At 36.9% G+C, this 12367-nt stretch overlaps 2 non-coding genes across 2 annotated transcripts; both read right to left on the bottom strand.

The window, feature by feature from the left end:
- Window positions 1-6294: 6294 nt before the first annotated feature.
- On the bottom strand, window positions 6295-6378 carry TRNAL-CAG (transfer RNA leucine (anticodon CAG)). The gene has a single exon. It is a non-coding gene; the product is annotated as a tRNA-Leu (tRNA).
- Window positions 6379-9537: 3159 nt separating this feature from the next.
- On the bottom strand, window positions 9538-9620 carry TRNAL-CAG (transfer RNA leucine (anticodon CAG)). Its single transcript has one exon. It is a non-coding gene; the product is annotated as a tRNA-Leu (tRNA).
- Between the last annotated feature and the right edge of the window lie 2747 nt (window positions 9621-12367).

Here is a 12367-nt window from a genome sequence, read left to right as displayed (position 1 = left end):
ATATCGGCCTAATTCACTACTTCAGTAATTTCATCTGCGCATGCGCAGAAGATCGACTCACCATCTACTTTCAGAAAAGAGAAGGTGTTAGTATTTATTTCTTTTCCCCCTCCGTCCGGTACTATAAAAATGGTGAGCGTTGTAGATACAACGAAATGGAAATAGTTAGATTATAATTTAAAAAAAATAAAAATTGGACAAAGAGTTTAATTGGTTTTCCTGGAACTTCAGAAGAGGGTTTCACTAATCTTTTCGAAACAAACAACAAAACCAAGGGTTTAAGATTTTATCAAGAAGGTTATGTTCAGAAGCTTTACTTCAACACTCGGCCTTTTCCGGATTTGGAAAGCGATGCATGGTGTTCCATACGAGGAAATTGTTTTCCATCAATGAAGAAGGGGAACTATGCAGCTGGTTTAGGCTTTAGTAAAGTAACTGGAAATCTAGTCTACAACTATTGCGAGTGTCCTGCAGGGTGAGTGTTACTCTGGAAAATGTTTATAAATGAATGCATCGCAATTAAATATAACTTGCTTTTCTAGTTTACCAGGTAAATGTCACCATGCAGCAGCTACGTACTACTCTGTACTCGAATACCAGAAAAGGAAGGAGCTACCAGAAGACGTTACGTGCACCGGGACGTTATGAAAGTGGATTAATCCGGGTGGTAGTAGTGTGTCTTATCCCAAACCATAAAACGTGTACCAGGCAAGGTAACGAGAGAGAAAAAAGTTCACAGACTTAGGTTTGATCCTCGACCTATCAATATGCGAGATAAAGTTTTGGAAGACAAATTAAATTTGTTCAAAAAGCTTCAGTCTACGGGCCGATCCTCAGCTTTCACAAAGCACTTTGAAACTAGTATTAATCCTAGTTATATAAACCCAAGTAGTTCACCTTTGAACATTCCAATTCAGAAAAGTACTCCTTCCGTTGAAGTACCAGAACCATCTCTTCACATTGAGTCTACGTTACCTACGTATCTAACTTATAGTCCACGAAAAACATGAGGAAATTTTACCCCATCTATTAGCCCACGAAAGGCATTGGGAAATCTTCATAATCAAGTCGAAATTCAACCTATCTCGATGTTCTCCGCTGAGTTCCATCAAACTGTGATAACTTTTATTAAAGAAAACTATCCTATATTAACGGAAAATGAGAGAAACCTTATTGAAGAAAAAACAAGAAAGCAATCTGGCAGTCCGGAGTGGTTAGTGGAAAGGTCTAACAGACTGTCATCATCAATTTTTGGACTCCTATCGAAATGCAATACCGACCCGGACAAACGATTGTCGTCTCTTGGGTTTGCAAATAACGGACATAAAAATAAACTGGACAATCTGCCTGCAATTAGAAATGGTAAAGAAAACGAGAGTTTGGCATTGCTAAACTACATTAAATGGCAGTCGGATCAAAATAACCCAGTAAAATATCGCAAAGCGGGTTAATCATTTACAAGAAATACCCATTTTTAGCCGCCCCTCCTGATGGGCTGGTACGCGAAACTAAAACTGGTAATTTAGGTCTCATTGAAATAAAATGCCCATTTTCTAAGAAGAATTCGTCAGTCGAAGATGTTTTAAAATCAAAATCCTTCTATCTTCATTACGTAAGTGATCAAATTTGTCTTAAAAAAAGTGGCAACTACTTCAATCAAGTTCAAGGACAAATGTTCGTAAGCGAACGTGGGTGGTGTGATTTTTTTGTGTATATGGGCAACGAACCGCAACAACAAGTTTGTACGCGTATTGTAAGGGATGAAACCTTTATTGGCCACATGTTCCGAAGTTTGTGCTATTTTTTCTATTCGCTTTTGTACCTGAAAGAATTTTGAACAGAGTTAAAAATGGTAAGTCCTTATACGGAGATGAAAAATATATTCCATTTAAAAAAAACACTAAACCAAATGTATTAGATGGTCTTTTAAATCTTTATTCTTAAAGATGCAATAAAATTAAAATGGTTTTATACTGTTCACCAGTGTCTTAATAACCAAAAATAATATATTCGTGAGGGGTCATCTATCTCGAAACCTTTGTCTGCCATAACGTCATCTCCTCGTTTCATGAGCTCAAGTACTTTCGAATCTTGCACGATGTACTTATCGGAAGTGGCACTGCCATAAAGTTTTGAAACAAAAGTGATTGCCCCACCAGGAGAAATGCCTATTAGGCACTTGTACGTGTTATAGTTCTTATATGAAGAGAAGGTCGCTCGTTGTGCAGATATTGATGATGGTTTCTCGACCTTAAATTCGGTGCAGTCCAGAATTATTCTCGTATTAGGATATGCGTGAAAGGATAGAGGACGAGTAAGGTCAGTGGCAGCTTTTGAGGGAAATGTGCAAAGCAACTGCAACTCGTAATATAATAAATGTATCCAAGTTGTACTTATATTGGAAATCGAGGCTTCCGATAGCGAGAAGACTCTGGAAAGTTCCTTCAGTGGCATTCCTAGTCTTAAGCGTAATAAAATTAAGAAAATTCGTCCTCCAGAATAAGTTGTCGTTTGCATCCTCTTTTAACATTCTTCGTTGTGTAATTTTCTTTAGTTTTTTGGCCATTCCAGTATTGCATTACCGATGCTTTTTTATTTAAGTATTGCAGTAATCCCTCAAAGGTGTTGTAGTCTGGCAATCCCGTGTAAAATGTGCAGTTCTCATGGCTTTTCTTAATAATGTCAACATTTAATAATCTCTCTTTCCGCTCCTTAGTTTTGAATTTCCAGTTTTCTTTCTCTTCAGTTAAGTTGTTAATCTCCATATTTTTCTGTTTGAGCTCTAATTTTAGTTTCGATATTTTATCTTCTAAATCGGAAATTTGTTTTGCCATACGTGTAGTTTTTCACACCAATGTTCTCCGTTAGTCATGTCTAGTTGGTTGAGACTCGGGGAAGTCTGCCCTTCTACTTTATCAGTCACCTATAAAATTGAACGGTATGAGATAAAATACTGAATAAGCTTAAAAGCCCACTCTAAAAATACAAGTATTCTTAACCTTAATAAGTTAGAAAGAAAATACTTACACTGACAGCGGTTGTCCCGGTAGCGTTTAAACGTGTAGTCCCGCTACTAGTCAGTAAAAAGCTCGGTGTTTCTTCTTCACTAATATTTATAGAGGAGATATACATAACCACATACAGCTGTAAATCGTTTTCCTGATTTAAGATTAGTAATTATAATGAATGTCATATTTAACATTTTAACCAGTTGGGATACAGACATATATTGCGGAACTGTTTAAATTATGCAGTTCATCAACTGATATGTTAATCGTAGCTTGTTCCTCAGAAACTGTACTCGCACTTATAACTTGTACATTGTTATTTGATCTATCACTATTAGAAAGACTAATTATTTGGCTTAACGCTGAGCTTGTTGTTTCCGGCTGATCAGTACATTCGTCTTCCCGTGTAGTACCCTTCTAAATGATAAAAGTTATTTAAAACCACTATAAACTAAAATATTAACAGACCAAAAAAAAACGGTGTTGGTCCATTTGATCGAAAAATAGGTGATCGACAGTCGATCATTATACGTTGCAATTGATCTAAAATTGTCATTTGTTTCATAAGATCGAACCTTCAAATGATCGAATACTATTTGATCGAATTCAAAAGTATTTATAGTACCAGTTGGTATGTTTTTATTTTACCGAATGTCAATATGAAGTGCAGAAGGAATAATGATGGAATAATTCATTGCTTAAGTGCAGAAGGAATAATGATGGAATAATTCATTGCTTTAACTGTATTAAGCCACAAAGATACAGAGAATTTTTACTTTATACACTATATGATGGAATTTTTTATGACATCGACGATAACGACCCGTTGTTTTTGATATATATAAATAGGGTCAGGTTAGGTTAGGTTAGGTTGATGTACGCGCGCCGTAGGTGCGTATGCACCGTTGTATACGAGGGGTCTGACCACGTTCACGGCCCTTCTATTGCTAAAAATTAGCTACAGAGTTCGTTTTTTTAATAGGTCTTTCTATTAATTATGTCCGAGAGAATATTTTGTTTTCTACGTCACCGCGCTCAGGTTTTTTTCTATATATTATTTTTGAATTTTTGTTGTTTTTTAGTTGTATTATAAATATAGCGGATAATAGTTTGAATCTGTTAGTATAGGCTGTGTTGTCGGTAAATGTGTTTGTTTTGACGATTTTTTATACGTCAAAGAAAGAACCTTGATGAAATGAAGTACGCCACTGTTTTAGGTGGCTATGTACCCGGAAATGACACACGTGACAATTAAATTGTAAACAAATTAATTAATTTATTAAATTTGAATATGCATATTTCTGTTGTTTGTTTTAGTTTCTTTTTATGGAGAAGTACTATGGTTATTTTTCTTTAGTACAGTTTAAAGAAATAATTATTATTCATAGAGTCTACTGTACCTCATTCTGACTAGATGTTGCCTTTTAGATTTACTCCCAAAAACTAGTAGTTTAACCCTACAGTAGCTTTCGATCAAATTTCGTTCGATCAAATGCAATTCGATCAAATGGAAATTCGATCAAATGGGACCCATTCGATCATTTGGGAATCGATCAAATAGACTCAAACCAAAAAATCAACTTACATTACATGTACATATAGTTGGTACAACATTATATTTTAACATTCTACGTTTCAAAACAGTGAAAGGCCTGAAGTCAGCCTTGGTGAAATGATCTGAACATAACTTGCTGTACTTTGTTACTATCAAATGAACATTACTTTCCCTTTTGATTGCACTAATCCAAATCTTTTTTAATTTTGGATCTTTTGGAAATCTATGCCAAGATAAACCGATATTTTTCATAGAACGATTTTTACACGAAGGAAAGAAACACTAGTAACCTCCAGGAGCTTCCATTATCTTAATAAGCCTTAGTCGAAAAATGTAAACAAACCCCTGCAGTTAACTTCCTACCAATACCGCTTTAATACTATTAGCTTTCAACAGATCACGGAAGATGGCGCTGCAATCAATACTGAAGTCGTGAATTGCCGCGAAGCCCAAAAAAGAGGTTGAAGCGTTCTTTCAGTGCTTCGAAAAGCAGTTTGAGATCACTACAAGTCAACCTAAGACAAATCTCAGGGTTGAAGATTGACTATAAAGTGGATGGGTTGATTTTTCTTAATCAGACTGCTTATGTCGAGAAAATCTTCGAATGTTTCGACATGTCTAACTGCAAGCCTATGAAGACACTGAATGCAAACCTGCCGTAAAGGACAGAAGACGTTCGAGTTCACGACAGTCTATGCTTCAGCCATTGGTAGTCTCCGTTATGCGGCTGTTGGTACTCGACCGGACATCGAGTTTGCGGTGAATCGAGCGTCACAAGCAATGTAAAATCCAACAGTTGCTGACGGGGCAGCTGTCAAACGGATATTCCGGTATCTGAGAGAAACGTCTACCGTAGTCCTGTTATTCAAGGTGGATGACAAAACGACAATCAGTCCATACAGCGACGCTGACTATGGAGTTTGCGACAAACCAAGACATTCTACATCCGGAAACGTATGCTTGATGCGATCGACTCCAGTCACTTGGGCCATTCGAAGACAGCTCTCAGTATCACTATCCACTACGGAGTCAGAGTTGGTTGCAACCACAGAAGCAGCTAAAGACGTCGTATGGATCGAGGCAATGAAATCAATCATTGGTATCCGAAACGAGAACGAGCTTCCATTTATTCGGATCGACAACGCAAGCACGATCAAACTGATCCGCAATCCGGAACTTAACTGCAGAACAAAGCACATCAGTATCCGGCAATTCATTATCCGAGAAATGGTTCACTAAGGGACTCTTGAAGTGATGTACGTTCCGAGCGAGGGTCAACTGGATAATATTCTAACGATGCCACTACCGAAGGAAGTCTTCGAGCGTCTTCGACGAAAGCTGAACCTCCGGGGTCATACAGAAGTCAACATCGAAAAAGATAATACGACCCGGACTTCTGACCCAAACTGCATCTACCCATCGTAGACTTTCAGTTGTATTTCTTAGCAATATTTCCGATGGTTTTTTAAACGTTATCTAAAGATAACACTGCTAAAATCTTGTATATAACAGCAAGTTGTTATTGATCAAGTGTGCTTTTCATTAACCGCGTTATCTGAAGTTGTCCATTAGCATTTTATTCATATGTAAAAATTGTATATATGTTAATTTGATAATAAACCAGTTTTCGTTCCTTTAATAATCGTCTCAGTCTTGCTGAATACTTCGTTGAATACGAAACATTGATTTTAATTCTATTGCACACCTTGAAAAAAAATAAAAAAAGTTGACTGTCAGAAGTGGGATTCGAACCCACGCCTGGAGAACCAGACTGCGACCTGAACGCAGCGCCTTAGACCACTCGGCCATCCTGACACGTTATCAATTGTTAAAGATATCTTATTGTTATTCATTATCAGTTTTTCCCTTATCATTGAGCGAAGGGCAAACATAAGCTTAAAATAATATTATTCGAGTTTCATCTATATATTTCTTAATGTCGGTTTGTTTGTTTGTCTGTTTCGGTATAGGATTCCGCTCCGTCCACCTAGCACCCAAACGTTGCACCGTTGTTCTTATAGAGTAATGGCACTGTGACGTCCTAGTACGTCACTCATGCTCTTTACTATAGATAAAAAATTTGCGACCAAAATGGCGAAGCTCAGTATCCAGCCCAAACCTGACCGAAGTCGGAGGTAGAGATTGGACCATTTGATAGAAGCTAACATCTCCCAGTGCGCCACCGCCCTTATGGGTTACAGGAGCCAGACTCCGACTCCCCGGTAAAGCCACCAGTTATTGATACTCCGACCCATTTGCCCTGTTGGCACAGTCCTTAACACGGCCCTGCATCCCATTCTGAGTTGGTATTAGAAAAATTCGACAACATTTTTAGCTCATAAACATTCAGGAGGGGCTAATGCGTTTTATGCGACGGGCGGACGTTGTCGCATATTTAGTCTGAACTGTTTTCTGGACACAGCTTTTTTTCAGGGTGACTGACTATGCTATGGTAAAAGCAAGGATACTTGATTTCGTCGCCGCGAGCCCTGTCTTATCAGATAAATATTAGTAGGCCATATTGCTTTAAAAAAGCTGTTGAATTGAAAAGATTTCTCTAGCTAATTTTAAAAGCATCATTGAACCTAGGTGAAACGTAGATTAAACCCCAATTTGGCAATAACCTTATTTTCCGGTTCATATGAAAAAGTAATACTTTATTTTTCGGTTCATATGAAAAATTGATACTTTAGTTTTCGGTTCATATGAAAATTAATACTTTAGTTTTTGGTTCATATGAAAAATTTTTACTTTATTTTTCGGTTCATAGGTAAAATAAATACTTTACTTTTGCGGTTCATAGGTAAAATAAATACTTTACTTTTGCGGTTAATAGGGAGAACACCCGTGTTTTTAAATTTAACGTGGCTCGCAATGCCGTTTATGTATTGTTAACGGTCGCTAATTTTTAACGTTTCAGTAATATGTTGAAAACATTTAACGCGATATTGGGCATATCTTAAACACAGGTGCCGCCTCTCCGGGTCGTAGGGTGACTACACTATAAGCTAATTTGTACCATAGTTAAGGTCTAGAATATCTGATTAGTTCAATTGATTACCGTATTTACATAAATAAAAAAAAATATTTTTTGAAATTAAATGTGTAAAATCAGAAATACACGTATTTTTGTATTTCTGAGAAAACGACTGAGCCAAATATATGATGTTACGAAAAATATTACTTTTATTGCAAAAATTATAAATACAAATTTAATTTTTTTGAAGATTTTAAGATACCTAGAGACGAATATTTTATACCGAATTGTCCTACACCGATCTTACCGGCTTCCGATATTCTCACTCTGGTCCACAAAATTTAAGCTATCTATATTCTAAATACAATATACAGGATGACCACTAAAAACGATCCAGGGCTATTAATTTAAAGCTATTTTTGCTAGGAATTTGATATTTTCAGATCACATAGCACGAGCAGGGGGCATCAGATGATACAAAACTCAATGACCTTGAACCATGTCATCAAGGTCATTCACAATTTATCTCGAGAACCGTTGGGCTTAGAGACTCGGTTTAAAATAGAAAGGTGTACGCCAACACGTATTACGTCCAAGGGGCTCTGAACCGTTGTAAATTAGCGAATAGGAAGCCTTAAAATAAACACCGAAAACGTGAAGGTCATAATTGTAAATGTCGAAGAGATCACGCCACGGGAGTCTGGAGGGGGACCCCAAAATAAAAAGTGCCAGGTGCCCACAACACGTAAAGACGGCCCTGATAGCAAATATAGGGAGCTGTTGGCTAGCGTGGCGTGAAGGGCTTGTCACCACCCTCCTACGCAATTTAACGCGGCCACCAGAATTAAACAAGTGGGACATGCAGTCTCAATGAGTAGGCTCACACGAGCGGACGGTACAAATATTGAATGCCTAGTATAGGCAACGCTATAATCCAAAGAAATGCATTTATTATTTTTTTAATGAATGTTTGAACATCATTGAAATTAATAAATTTGGGTTACAATTTAGTACATAATACCATAAGTAAATAATTTTTCCTCTCAAAATAAAATTTAAAATACTGGTAGGAAATTCTGCAAAACCTGAGAAAAAAACTCCACAGAACCTGAGAAAATAAAATAATTTTTCCTCTCAAAATAAAATTTAAAATACTGGTTAGAAATTCTGCAAAACCCGAGAAAAAACTCCACAGAACCTGAGAAAAGAAAATAATTTTTCTCTCAAAATAAAATTTAAAATACTGGTAGGAAATTCTGCAAAACCCGAGAAAAAACTCCACAGAACCTGAGAAAAGAAAATAATTTTTCTCTCAAAATAAAATTTAAAATACTGGTAGGAAATTCTGCAAAACCCGAGAAAAAACTCCACAGAACCTGAGAAAAGAAAATAATTTTTCCTCTCAAAATAAAATTTAAAATACTGGTTAGAAATTTTGCAAAACCTGAGAAAAAAAAACCGGAAAATAAAATAATTTTTCCTCTCTAAATAACTATCTCTCTCATAGTTGGCTGAATTGGTACGGTGGCGGGGGCGGACAACGTGACGGCCATAGTAGGCTTACGCTAGCTATAGCTCGTGTAAGCCTAAAAAGGCAATAAAAGTCGGTGGTGTATTCGTTCGCTTTCGTGTTTCACGTCGCCTTTGACCAAATCACACCTCTTTCTTTCTCTGATTAAAATAGTTGTCATATTTATCAAATACTATTATATTCTCTTCCACTATTTCTTATCCCCTTTCATTCTCATTCGCCACCCCCCCCCCCATTCCTCCGCCATTACCTCCGTGGCAATTTAAAATAACTCGAAATCCGTCAGATAGAATATTAGGTTTAACGTAACAATCGCAAGAATGTAGCGATAGTTAGAAGCGCCTCGCAAAATTTCGCTAAACATTAATGGTAACGGAAACCTGCTGACCCATGTCTGACCTAGAATTTAATTTTCTCGGCGAGCCTGAACATTCTTGGCTCGAGCCATACAATAAACAAAAGATATTGTCAGAAGTGGAATTCGAACCCACTCCTGGAGATCCAGACTGCGACCTGAACGCAGCGCTTTGACCGCTCGGCCATCCTGACATACGCATGTCGCACAAAGATTACGTATTCCTATACATTACTAGATTCTCGCTAATTTGTACGATAGACAAACATATGGTCAGAATAATATTCTCAGTTTTATTATAAATTGATCGAAAATTAAAATTAATTAATTAACAATTAAATTTTAAGTATTTTAAACTTGTATCAAAACTCATCAATCATTGAAATAGCGCAAATGATTGTACTAATCCTAGAAAGAATTTGCCGTCGAAATGTCTGAAATTTAACGGAATAAATCAAGTTATTATATCAAGAATTCTTATCAATGAGGAAGAGATTTACCCCGATTATGCTGAAGATGGCGCTACACAACATATAGGGGCTTCCTCGCTTCTGTTTAATAACGACGCGCGACGCACGCTCAGTGGCACATTCCAATAGACCCTTCAAAAAAATAGTAGAGTAGTAACATCTCGTAGCTTTGGCCATGGCCGCAATTTTAGGCGCGTTTTTTTTTCAACTTTGGACCTAAAACCCTCGATCGTCAATCGAAAGCTTTTACAGAGTCGAAACAGCCTTTTATGAGTTTCATATTACTAAGTCTAATATTTATTCAATGAGTTTCCGTGTGTTGTCTTTCAAAAGCATTGATTTTTCTCCCCGTTTTTATTACGACTTTTTACATACTTAAATTTTATGAATTTTATTATTGAAAAGTTAGTTTGTTTACATCAATTCTTAAACTTACCAGTACAAAACAATCCGTTTTTAGAAAATTTTAATCTAAAGGGCCACACCGGCGTTTGAATTTGACTTTTTTCATACGCTGGTTTCCAGAATAGGATTTATGGTATATGCATGGACTAATTAATTAGTCTATGGTATATGCTACCCCGTGCTAGATTCGGGCCGATTTTTTCAAAAGCTGGTGTGGCCCTTTAAATAGGTGTTTCTATAAAGTACGGGTGGTCACGTGTAAATGTTTTTTTTCTACGTCACTAGCTATGGTTATTGAAGATAAATAGCACGCGCTGGAGATAAAGATTTCGGAATTTGAAGTTGACTTGCGAACCGCCAATACACTCTTTTTAGAAACGTTTACTGGGCGCCGCCATTATCGTATAGGCAACCGACGAGAAAGCCCTCTACCGCAGAAATTTCATACCCCCAAAACCGGCTTTTTCATCACCCTCCCCGTAGACTGTAAGGTAATGGCGGTCGATTTGGGAGGCGTGTTTAAGAGTCTATAAACTACTAAAAAGCTCAAGTTCGTGACGCAGATAAAGAAATTTTATACTTTTAATTTTATATTGTGCTTTTATGGAAACACCTATTATAAATGGTTTGAATTTAGAGTTTTAAATATTACGCAGATTGTGCATACAACCTTTTGAATCGATTTTTAAATGACGAACATCGAATGTCCGAACCCACGGCGAATTAAATATTTTGTGGATAAAATATCTAAAGAGTTCCCTGAAAATGAAATTTATTATGAGGAGGAGGGTGAACCAGATGAAAACAATCATGCTAATTAGTTCATTATTGAGTGCGATAAAAACGACTGGCTAAAATGTTGAAAATTTTAACTATTAACTTAGTTTCTTAAAAAGTTAATTACAAGAATATTTAGTGTATTAATATTACTCTACCGCTTGCTTGAGAGGAATATAATAACTCCCGATATAGTCATTGGTTTTTAAATTATGTTTCAAAGATCATTTCTATTATTGTACCGGAGTTTAAACTTACAGATAATTAATCTATCCATTGGTATGAAATAATAATAATAATAATCACCACCTTAGGCCTAAGTCATCTAGCAACTTATAATGCCTTTAAACAGGTGGGCGGGTTACAATGCGTAGGAGGGTGGTGGAAAGCCCTTCATGCCACGCGAAGCGTAAACCTGTACAAGTTTTTATGGAAAGGGAAACCCCCTTTAACCAGTGGGGAGAGATCTTGCAAACTCAACGCAGAAGGAGTTCTAACACAGTGCCACCTTCTCTACTCCAAGGTGCCACCTAGGAGTAACAAACACAACACCCCACACAAGGAGAACGCAACATTAGCGCCTGCAGCCGTCGGAAGGGGAAAATTAGTAAATTTTCTTCCCCCTTTCTGTAAAACGTTCAGTGTAAAGACTCGTAAAATTCAATTATATATATATATATAACAAAGACTATATATACGCTTCGCTTACTAGACAGGCGTGTTCTATGGCTCAACTTGCATACCGATTGTGGCTCCATCTCGACGCTGGTCAAAATTTCCCCCTAGCTTGAGCTGTGTTACTAGTGGCGCCTCTAGCCGCGGGTAAAAATATTACCCCAGCTTTTACAGTGCTACAGAGGTGTTAACAGTTTTTTCCTAGGAAGACGCCTGTCTAGTAAGCGAAGCGTATATATAGTCTTCGATATATAAATATATATATATATATATATATATATATATATATATACTCACCAGGGAGTCGAACGAACCACCGAAATTTCCCAATCCAGAAATGCTTAAATGGTTGGATCTTCAAAATACAAAGCAACTGCTCAGCAAATGAAAATACAGTAGTTTATCAAGTAGTTTACCGATACGTGGCTCTATGTAAACTGATAATGTTAATTGGGGTTAAAAGGGAAAATTCAACATGGACGCGCCCGGCAAAAAGTCGGATGAAACTGTGTGCCTAAAACCCAATATAACATAATTAACCCACGTGAAATCTTTAATTTAATCGAATAGATCATCCTGACTTCACACCTCGAAATAAATAAAAAATGTCACAC

The sequence above is a fragment of the Leiobunum rupestre genome, chromosome 5 (genome assembly GCF_980474605.1).
Source record: "Leiobunum rupestre chromosome 5, qqLeiRupe1.1.hap1, whole genome shotgun sequence".
Classification (NCBI taxonomy): Eukaryota; Metazoa; Arthropoda; class Arachnida; order Opiliones; family Sclerosomatidae; genus Leiobunum; species Leiobunum rupestre.
Note: the sequence above shows the minus strand (reverse complement) of the source record. Positions and strands in the feature narration are given on the sequence as shown.